Here is a 12,170-nt window from a genome sequence, read left to right as displayed (position 1 = left end):
AAGCAAAAACACAAAGGTTAGCAAACACACAAAAACTGAGAGGTTTGCAGAAAAATGCAAAACAGAAAGATAAACACATCTGACACAGACAGAAAGAAATGGTTGGTCAAAGAGATAAGTCACAGAAGATAATAAATGCCAGTTATGTGCCAAACTAAAGTTAAAATAAAAATTAAAAACAAGAAACCCTAGCTACCAAGTAGAGGTTTACCCCTAGAGTGGTAGAGGGGACTGCACAGAAGAGGTTACCAGAGACCTGGGGACCTGGGCTGAAGACAGCCATGTATTCATTCAATATCATATTCAGATAGCTACATTGAGTTAGTTAGGATTCTACATTCATCCATTCATATATGAAATCTAGATCATGGAGGTCATAGTCTCCTATACTCCCTACTCATCAGACCAATCATTGAGTTGAATGAGTACAATGCCAAGTTGAATGACAAAAACAAGACACTTCAAAAAAGAAGGAAAGGAAAAAAAATCACCCAAAAATATAAAAGGTCAAAAAACAGCTCCCATGCTGCCCGACTGAAACTGCTCCAGCAGACAGAGTCCTTTGCCTGACATACAAGGTCATGTTGACCTCAGATTTGATGAATATATCAAAAAAAAAAAAATCAGATTGAACCTCAGAAACAAAGAGCGAAGATTAAACCACAAAGCCCTAGAGGGGCGTGCTGGAGGATAGATTCATCACCCAATCACCGGGATGAGGGATAACAAAATCACCATATCCCGGTGTATGAGACTCGCTGGCCTTGTGTTCAAGAAATCTTGATATCTGGATGGGATGATGGGAGAGGCATAACAAATAGATGGAGATCACAGATATACCCCAAGGGGTGGCGTAAACCCCCAGCTAGGGGCTAGCATTAAAAATGCCCTCGGGCATTGTACCTAGTATGAACCTATGAACCTATAGTATAGCCCTATGCTATGAACCTATAAGCCTCCAACCATTAATTTATTCCTATGTTCTGGGAGAGCCCTGCTACTAAAGCCATGACAAACTGTATAACGGTCTTGAAAATGGATGGCACCAAGGCAATACATACAGCTAGTGTGTCCATCCATGAGAGACATTTTTTGAGTACATTGATCACACTTTCTGAACCCCGACTGCCTGGGTTCTTTCTGTTCTTTTTCTTTAGACATGTTTACAGGCAGAAAGGAAAATACCAACAATATTTGCAATAAACAAAACTAGTCTAGCTTTCCAAAAAAAGGCTATTGAAACTACAAGCCTAGGTAACTAAGTGAAAATTACAAAAAATGGCTCTAAACAAACAACAGAGCCTAGTAACTATGAACAACATCACACACAAGAAAATATATATATAAAATATGGATGTAAATTTAAATATTAATATAAAGGCTTTAACCCACCAAAAAAAGGCAACCAACTACTCATGAACACACCTGCATACCACACTAATAAACTAGAAGCCTATGAAATAAACTAACGGAAAACTTTAGGAAGAATCCTTTTACTCAAACGGATTCTCCTGAGCATGAAAGGAAGACAAACACATGCGGGGTAGGGGAGCGGCCCTCTAAGTTAATCGGGCAACTGAGAGCCCTCTAACTTAAACGGGTCTCACAATAAAGAACAAAGGGGTTAAACGCACTCAAAAGGGAACTAGAGACTATTCGCAAACGACAGAAAGAGGTTTAAACTATGTTTTTCTAAAATAAAACTAAGGATAATCCTGAAAAATGTAAACTGAGAACTACTTAGCCAATGAGCCAGCCAGAAGACATCCTAGTCGCTTTAGCAGCAAACAAGATCTAGGTATTCTGCACTAAGCATTATGGCGTTAGAGGTTAGCCTCAAACCAGTGGAAGCTTTCGAGTTATGCATTAGGCCGAGTCAGAACCGATGCTCAGTTCCGAACCCAACCGGCAAGAATTACAGCGAGATAAGACAACATGACAAATAATTTTATGACAGGAACGAGATAAGGACTTTTTAGAAAAATTATGGAAAACAACTCCCAATACAAAACACGACAGCTGAAGATGATCAAATCAAGATACTAGAGCAGCAAACAAGATCTGAGAGATGTGAGGGATGCTGCATTATGGGTACGGAAGGAGCTAGAGAGTTTGTTAGAGTACACGAGCCAGTGTGGAAGCCTAGTTGGGAAGGTAGCCTAATGGTTAAGGTGTTTGCCTTACAAACACAAGGTACAGGGTTTGAATCTCACAGGGGATAATTGGCTAGGCTTAAAGTGGCTCACAAGGGCAGTTAGCCTAGTACTAATCTATGAATCTATCTATGAATCTATGAAAATCGAATCCGGACCAATAAGTTGAGGATGAATGAAAACTGACAACATCAGATAATGGCTTAAGTACATGCAAACATCTTAAACATGTTAGTAATATATGTTTGCACCATTTTTGTTTGAGCCAATATAGTATTTTTATCTTGTTTATTTATATGCCGCACTTTAACTTGCAACATGAGTTCTCCCATATTAATACTACTAATATTTTTAAGAACATCTTCATTATATATTTTCCTCACTACTTCAGTATTAGTCATTATATCATGACCTCATACTTTACAATGCCCACCAACCCTCTCACTTCACTCATATTTTTAACCATTATTCTGTACATATTGATCCCAAATATGCCTTTTATTGTTATGCACTTTACTTTCTCCCTTCCTTAAAGATCTCCACTCCCTTTCTTTCATAATGCTCAATACATCCTCTAAACCATGGCTTAGTCTTTAATTTATTTTTTTCTTGTAATTGCTGTTTTGGATGTCAATATCATTAAAGTCTTATTATGACTTGGTGCTTCATCAACCCAAAAACATTCTCTCCTTATCTACTACAATGTGTTTCTACAACATTTGTATCAACATGTTTCGTAAGGAGCCCTTAAAATCAGTCAGCTATCTACATTCCCAAAATACAGATACCCAAGTTTCCTGTCCTTTCCTCTTTACATCCAACACCTACTTCCCATCTACAGGAAGATCCTTTGGAGTCTACTCAGGGTATAAAAATACCTATGCAGACACATCCTAAACTATCTAGACTTTGTGGCATATTTATGTGTCCTACAAGTCTCTCCCCATTGTTCCTTTGTAATGTATGTCTATATTCTCTTCTCCCAAGTCTTACTAAGTTCTTCTGATTGATTCTTACAGTCATGCAAAATCTAATACACCTTACATCTGCTCTTGGCTCCAGCAGAAACTCCACCAGGGTTGATACTTCACTCATTATTCCTCTCATCTTCTTTCTCTCTTTGTCTATAATCTTTTATCAATCCATGATATAATGGGCATCCCTTAACCTGCAAGTCAGACACTTGTTTGGTCTCCTCTCACTGCTCCCAGTACCTTGTTCCTTAGCTAAATTTTTCCAGTTTTGCTTGTTGCTACCTCTTGCATAATTTGAACATCCTCACTATTATATGCCCCTACTGTGTCTCCTTAATTTAGTCCCGCACTGCTTTTTTCTTTTTAAAATATCCTGCCACTTTACAGATGGGATATTCCTTACAGATACTGCATATTTTTCCTTGATAAGTTGTATCCAAAATAACCTCTCTTTATCCTGTGTACTTTCTCCTAGTATCATCATCATCTTTTTCCACTGTGATCTATATCCCTCAGCTTGTGTTATATACACAAACCTTAATTGTGTGGCACAGTTAATATAGTATTTTTTAAACATCTTTATTAAATTATCACTTAAGACACATGCAAACATATATCAACAGAAAAGAAAACAAACCATAGTGGCATGTTTTTCCATTTCCATACATTATACATTCCATTTTTTCTTTCCTTGCAACTATCATCAAACATTAAACACTTGAATTCCTGCTGTCCCTTAAACCTCACTTCTCCTCCTGAATATTATTATGCATATATTGTTCCACAATTTCAATTTATTTCTATGTAATTTGCTCCTTCCCTTTTCTAGGGATCCATCTCACAGTTCTCTTATCTCTTTTAAAATATTCAATATCTCAAATACAGTTGCTTTAGACTTTGATTTCCATTTTATAGTAATTATTTTTTGCCAGTCAACAGAATTAAACGTAATAAGGCCTTACTATGTATAGGCAGTTCAGATCTTGTGTCCCATCTCAAAAGAATCATTTCCTTAGTTACAGCCATTTGCTCACCCAATTTTTCTGACAGAATATTCTGCAGGGAATTTTTTAAATCTGCCAAGTCATTCCCGAAACGTATGTTCCCAGTGACCTCTTTCTTGTTCATCACACCTATAACATTTGCTATCTACCTGAGGAAAAATTCTTTAAGTCTGCTTGGGGAATACAAATACCTATGCAAACTCTTTCAAGCAAAGATCCTAAACCTTCTGGAATTTGTTGCATACTTAGGAGCCATACATACGCTCTCCTATTGTTGTCTTGTAAGTTGCATCTCCAGTCTCTCTTATCAATCCTTTCTAACCTCCTCTGATTGATTCTTACAATTATCATCCAATATTTTATATGCCCTACTAAACAGCCCTTTTTTAACAGCAGCTTCTGTTATAGATTCTACTAAAAACTCTACAACAGCAGTTATTTCACTTAAAACTTCTTTTTGCCTGTACCCTGATAACAACCCCTGATAGGGAAGGCAGTCTCTTGCCTGCAGTCCAAATGTCTTCTTGGCCTCATCCCACTCTGTTTACTTTTCCATCTCTAGTTATCTACCCTCAAAACCTTGCTGACTTTGCCAGTCTTCTCCAGTAAATTCCAGCTCCTCTTGCCTATTTTCTCTGCCCTTAATTGCAACCATCACTATTAATAAAATCGCCTTTCTCCATTCCCATGTTTGCTTAGCTCTTAGAATACTTTCTTCTAGTTTATGAATACAATATTCTGTATGGTTGTTATTATTCTCTCTAACTCATTCCATCCAAAGAAGCTCTTTTGAGTTTGTACTCAAACTTCCAATGGGTGTGGCCTGTGCCTTTTAAAAACAAAGTTATCGCCTCACAATTTAAACAAATGTTCATTTAATTAGAACTGTAATTGTTACTAGAAAGCTGTAAATGGCAAATTGTTCAACACAAAGTAATCTTCATAGTGAATTCATTTGATTCAAAGTCTTAAACTCAATTTTATAAGCCACAATAAACACAGTAAAAAAGAAGTTATGTACTCACCATAACATTCCATGTGTGCTGTCCATCTTCGCCTTCATTTTTACCAGGATGGGTTCAGATCTGCCTTCGGATCTGACTCAGCCTCTATACCTAAGCTTGAGGTCTTCCACTAGCTTATGGCTAAACCCTATCCCAGCATGCACTAAGAAAGCTCCCCAGATCTTGTTTGCAACTATAATAAGAGTAATAAAGATAAAAGGCAGCTTAAAAAATTCAGAGTGCAATAAAGAAGGCCAGAGAATAATGATATCTAATTGTACCAACTTGGTCTTCCAGGAGTAAAAATGCCAGGGGGAAGGAGGGTGGAATGTAAGAATGCAGGTGAAGATGGACAACACATATGGAATCTTACGGTGAGTACACATCTTCTTTATGTGTTGTTGTCCTATCTCGCCTTCATTCTTACCAGGATGGTACAGCTTCCCTAGCACCATTTTTCTTGGGTGGCTCAAGGGAGAATATTCTTCAGAATCACGGAACCAAAGGAGGCCCTGTTCCTGGAGAAAAAAAATCAACTTTGCAATGAGTGCTAAAGGTATGCGGTCTTGCCCATGCCGCTGCAGCACAAATGGTATCAGTTGGTAGTCTAGCCAGAAAGGCGGAAGAGGTTGCTATGGCTCTTGTAGAGTGGGCTTTAACTCTATGGGGGAGATCTCTGTTTTGAGATTTGTAAATGAAGGTTATACAATCTGAAAGCCATTTCAACAGTGTTACTTTAGAGACTGAAGTATCTTTCTTTGGTTTTGAAAAGGATATAAATAGCTGGTCAGATTTTCTGAAGCTCTTAGTCCTGTGTAAGTATAAATGCAATTGTCGGTGCACATCCAGCTCATGTAACATGTATTCCGCTTTATTACCGTAATTTGGATAAAAGACTGGCAGCTCTATCGACTGGTTCAAATTTGACTCTGAACATACTTTTGGCAAGAAGGAAGGGTTTGTAAGGATACCCTGTCTCTGTGGAAATGCGAGTAGGGGGGCTTTATATACAAGGCTTCCAGCTCTGACACTCTCCTAGCAGATGTAACTGCTATCAAGAGAATAGTTTTCCATGTCAAAAACTTGAGTTTGCAAGATGATACTGGCTTAAATGGGGAGAAAATTAAACGAGATAGGACAAAATTTAAGTCCCAAGGTGCTGGGGGGTCTCTGATAGGTGGATGTAGTAGCAAAGTACCTTTAAGAAACACTATGCATAGCTTATGAGACATAACGCTGAGGCTAGACTCACCCATATGAAAATTAGATATCACTGCTAAGTGAACTTTAATGGTAGCTGCAGCTGCACCGTCACTGAATAATATTGCTAGGAATTCTAGAATGAAATTTGCTGGGGCAGTAAAGGGATCAATGTGGTTATGAGAAGCCCATAATTAAATTTTTTTCCATTTGGTTCTATATATCTTTCTCGTAGGAGCCTTATGAGAAGAAATCAAGATGTGCTTAACTGATGAAGAGTGGTTAGGACCCCTGGCTATGGTCAGAATCAGAGCAGCCAAGCTGTCCATATGAGGGTCTGAAGGGAAGTATGGAGTGGTCTGGAACTGCAGAATTCTCATGTGTAGGTGTGTTAATGGGATCAAGGTTATTGCTGCTGCTATGGTCCCCAAAACTTTTAGCACTATTCTCGCTTGTGTTTTTTTCTTTGTGAAAAGATTTTGAACCTGACGTCGTAGAACTTGAACCCTTTCTGGAGGAAGTTTGGCCATCATTCTTGTATCCAATTCTGGTCCTATAAATACTACATACTGAGAAGGCAGCAAAGCAGATTTCTCAAAGTTTACTATGATTCCTAGGTGAGAGCAGAGTTGCAAGGTAGTGTCTCTCACTTTTATTCGTAGATGCTTGGTGGTGGCAGTTAGGAGCCAGTCGTCTAAGTATGGAAACACCTGGAATCCTAGGCGCATCCATTTGGTGAACACTCTGGGGGCTGTAGTGAAGTCAAAGGGCAGAGCTGGAAACTGGTAGTGGCTGTCTCCCAGCTGAAAGTGCAGGTGTCTCCTGGATCACCTGTCGATTCCTATGTGGTAGTACGCATCCTGAAGGTCTGTTGAGCACATCCAATTATCCTGTCCCAGAAAAGGGAGTATTGACTGCAGTGTTACCATTCACAACTTGGACTTTCTTACTGATTTGTTTAGATTGCTGAGATCCAGAATTGATCTCCAGTCCTGTTTTCTTTGGAACTAAAAAGAATCTTGAGTAATTTCCAGATCCTATTTGGTCTGCGGGGACTGTTTGGATGACTCTTTTGTCTAGCAACTTTTGAATTTCTAATGTTGTCTGTTCCCTTTGACTGGGTGGAATGTCTGGGATCTTTTTTATGTTTGGAAAAAGAAAGGAAAAGGGTATGGAGTAATCTCTGGATATGATATTTTGTACCCACTTGTCTTTAATTATTTGTAGCCAGGCTTGTGGGTAAAAAAATAAGTGGGCCTCGACTGCCTCCAGAGATGGGCAGATGGGCCTCCCTTCGGAGAACTGAAAGGGCTTACCAAAGAAAGATTCTCTGTCACCCTGATTCTGCGGACCCCCTCTGCTGTGTGGCCCATGTCTTCCATTACTACTTCCCTCTCTGCCCCTGGGGGAAAAGTCACCATGTGTGTCCTGGAAAGGTCTCTGGGATTTTCTGAACCACCACATTTTACCACTACCTTTCTGACCTTTGGAATAAGGTCTGGTATGCATAGAAAAATGGACTCCTACAGCAGGCAGAGTCTTTCCTTCTTGCTCACACCTGGTTAACGTGTCTTTGACTTTGGGCCCGAACACAGATGAGCAATCAAATAGGGCATTCACAAAGTAAAATTTAAAGGGCTCTGCAAAGTCGCACAAGTGCATCCAAGAATGCCTCCTTAGGGAAATTCCTGAACCCGCTGCTTTACTCACTCCATCTGCTACATAAGAAATCAGTCTCATGGAGGAGCTGACAACTGAATTTAAGTTAGAGAGCTAAGAAGAAAGTTTATCCAAAACCCCTTCAGCTACTGAACCTTGGAGAGTATCGCTTAACTCCTTCAGGAGATCTCTCTGCAATCTAATAAAATGGTCAGGTAATTCAGCAATCTGAAAGCAACCATCACTGAAGAAAAAATGTGCTTTCCATATCTGTCCATCGTACGAGACTCCTTGTTCGGTGGATGGACAGAAGAAGATGTCTCTGAGAGTTCCTTCTTGGTGGCTGCCACCAACAGCATCTACTGGGACTCCCTTAGTTAAAAAGGTTTTGTCTGAAGGGGACGTGATGAACTTATTTGGCCTCCGAGGAACAGGTTCCACTGAATCTAAGGACTCCCACACCTTCTGAGAAATGAGATCCAGAAGTTTGTCTAAAGGTGGAGACACCCAAGTGGAGGAAGGCTGAGATCCAAAGGCCTTCAGGTACACGGACTCCTCTGCTGAAGGGTTGGTGGACTTCCAGCTGCCTCTCTGCTTAAGTATTTCTATGATGTCTCCAAAGGAGGCATCATCAGGAGGTGACCGTGGGGACCCCTTAGCTTCATTGAGGTCCGTATCAGAAGTGATGGACTCCTCTGTGGAGTCTACATGCTTCCTCTTACATAACCTCTTCCGAGGGACTTCTTCAGAGGGGTACTTTGGAGAGGTTTCAGAAGAGTGGGGACACCCTGTGGGGCATCCTGAGACCTAGAATCTCCGCATCCCTGTAGATGCAAGGGTATAGAGGCAGACACTGGTGCTTTTGCGGGAAGAATGTCCGAAGATGACAGCGGAACTACCAGTGGAGACAGTACTCTCCTCATCACCTCAAAAGCCCCTGTCCCCTGATCTGAGGAAATCCTTGGATCCGAAGAAGTTAAGGGGAATCCCTAGAATCAAGGACGATGGCCCCAAGCCTGAAGTAGGAGCCGAGCTCACCCAAGCCGATGGCCTGAGAGGCAAAGTCGGATCCGAGAACTGTCCGATCCAAATCATCTCCTTGGACCCGACTGCAGAGCATTGGCTCCTAGACTCCTCAAGCTCTGATGGAGCTGAGGATGTTGGAGCAATGGTCGGATCTGAAGATCCCGTAATGGGTCTCTGGTCCAATGGTTCCGCTAGTAACAGCTCAGGATATTCTGACTCCGAAGTCTGAGGTCGGATTGGAGGAGGAATCAGAGCAGAAGGGGAGAATGTGGACAGATCTGAAGCCCTCGGGGTTGGATCCAATAATTGCTTGGTCAGCAGCGGTGTCCTTAAAAGCCTCTGTACCACTCGAGCCACGTCATCGTTATATAGGCTCCTGGAAGACCGAGTGGAGGGGGCTAGAGACTTGGAATGCTGAAGAATAGGAGATCTTATAGTAGGGGAGAACAACTCCAACACAGAGGACAGGCTCAGCAACTCAAACTCTACTGCCACTGAGACTGATGATGCCGGAGCTGTGGATTTTTCGGATCTGACAGGTTTAGGATCCAGTGTCGACACTTTGGCAATCTTTTTTGACAGCTTCAATAGAACACTAAAAGATGAAGATCTCTTCCCTGACTTGTCATATTTTGAAGAAGATGATTGGTCAGACTTTGATAAACCTGGGCCTTCTTGTATTGCTTCTGAGAAGGGGGGGTTTTAAGAGACCTCTCAATATCAATTTGTTCTTCCTCTCCAGGAGAGCCCTGTGATTAAAGGAATGACAAATGGAACAAGGCTCCTGGATATGGACAGCTCCTAAGCAAGAGACACAAATTGTGTGTCTGTCAGTTAGGGACATTTTCTGTCCACATTTCCTCACATTTTTTGAAACCAGAGGGATTTGTTCGATCTTTAGAATACATACTGAAAGAGAGTAGTAACAAGGGAAGGTAGAGAAAAGATTTTTTGTTATCAACAACAACAAACTGCTAACAGTAGAAGTTAACTATCAAAAAGGGGATCTAGAAGATAAAAGGGAGGGCACAGCCCTCTAACTTAAACGAGCTATGCCTGGGAGAGATAAAGAAAGAGGTAGCCCCCTAACTTAAATGGGCTAAGGGTAAGACAGCTCTCTAACTTAAACAAACTGACCTTATTTGTACAGGAGAAAAATAAGAGAATGAATAGCCTTCTAACTTAAACGGACTACAGAGAGACCTTAAAAAAAGCCCGGGATAGGGACAATAAGGCCTAAGCGGACGATGACGGCCCACAGCAGAAAAAAAGCAGAACAAAGTGGAAACAATTAACTAGCAGAAGAAACTAGCTTTCAAAATCAACAATATAACAAGAAAATGCAAAGTCCAACAATAGTGATATAAGGACAGTATACTTAGCCAGAGCCAGTAGAATGTGCACCAGATCTTGTTTAGCAGCAAATGAGCATAGCCGGCTATAGGCACCAGCGATTCCTGCAGTCACTGGGGGTCCCTGTTCCTGGGGGGCCCCAAACCACAGCAAGTTATCTTATCTTGATATTTCATAGCATGTCTGTTGAACCAATAAAAATTAGTACAGCAATTCTATATACTTAATAAACCAAAGGAGTGGTAATAACTCTTATAATTCTCCTTTAAAATTGAAAGATATTTCTGATTACAGTAGCACTGTGTTTTATCAAGTAACAGGCTTCACAATTCCAATCGATTTTTACCATTGACATAGTGCCCAAGGCTTAGTGATCATTCTTCACTAAAACTAACAAAATAGCCAGTTTTAGGTATCTGCAGTACCTCTGGCTGCAGGGGCCCTCCTTAATCATACCTGACTGTGTGGGGGCCCCACAAAAGCTGCTGTTGGTTGTGGAAAAATGAGGGGAAAATGTACTAATTTCCTGATTATGCTCTTTAACCTGAATAGGGCTGTAATATGACCCTGTTAGATTAAAGCTGATAATGAACATAAGCAAGGTAAGTACTAGAGGGATCAGCAGCCCGAAGTGACTGATCTAAATGTGAGATGGTTTTCTCTTTCAGGGAGTTTTATAAATATTGTCAGAAAAACAAATACTATAACTCTCAAACTTTTTTTGCTGAAGAAGTTTGTGGAGTGCTAATAATAAAAGCAGAATAATGGCTCAAAATTAGGAACATGTTTTAAATATTCTAATTCAATTAAAAAGTTAATAGAATAACACCCTTTGCATCAACATGCATTTCTGGATAATAAGCATAACACTCTGGATTTATTGACTGTAATCCCGAGTGATTTGCTAACAAATCAAACTTTTTATAAAGGACAGAGCAAAATTATGAGGCAAAATCAGGAAAGGCCATTGAAATCAGGGAAAATGACAGGTATGCATTACTCCACAATGAGATAAAATAAAAATGATTTAACCCTGCTGCTATTTGGTAATGCTAAACAGCAGTCACTGACATGGTGTGGCAGTACCAGTGTTGCACACTGTATTGCTATTAGCCGAAATAAGTACAAAACTAGTATTGCTATGGCTTGTGTGTGTGTGTGTGTGTGTGTGTGTGTGTGTGTGTGAGTGTGTATATATATATATATATATATATATATATATATATATATATATATATATATATATAGATAGATAGATAAAACATCACAGATTTTTTTGTCTATGCACACACTCAATAATGCCAAAACACACATTATTCTTCTGGGTATCAATAAAAATGCAGCTAACAAGTAATTACATGTTAAAAGTAGGGCATAAAATATATCACAGAACATTCAGGCACTTACATCTTCTAGAAGTCTAGTGGCCCCCACTCCCCAAACTGTACAAATTGATACAGCGAGGCTGCCTTAATCATCCTTGACTGTGTAGGGCCCCACTAAAGCTGTTGCTGGCTGGAGAAAAATGAGAAAAAATGTATTAATTTTCTGATTACAGTCTTTACCCTGAACAGGGCTGAGATATAACCCTGTTAGGATAAAGCTGATAATGGCCTCTGCTGTCAACTGCATCCATTCTAAAACCAGCCCTACTGCGATGTATGTGTACAGAAAGTTGCTATAGGTTATGGGTGTGTGAGGGGAGGGGTTGTGTGGTTATTATTTCTTTAATTTTCATCACAGTCAAACCTTAGAGGTGTGCACAGAAGGTCATTATAACTTGTGTTTGGGCCGGGG

This window comes from Protopterus annectens, chromosome 8.part0, assembly GCF_019279795.1.
Source record: "Protopterus annectens isolate FY-2018-M chromosome 8.part0, PAN1.0, whole genome shotgun sequence".
NCBI classification, from domain to species: Eukaryota; Metazoa; Chordata; order Ceratodontiformes; family Protopteridae; genus Protopterus; species Protopterus annectens.
The sequence above is the reverse complement of the archived record's forward strand: the minus strand, read 5'-3'. Positions refer to the sequence as shown.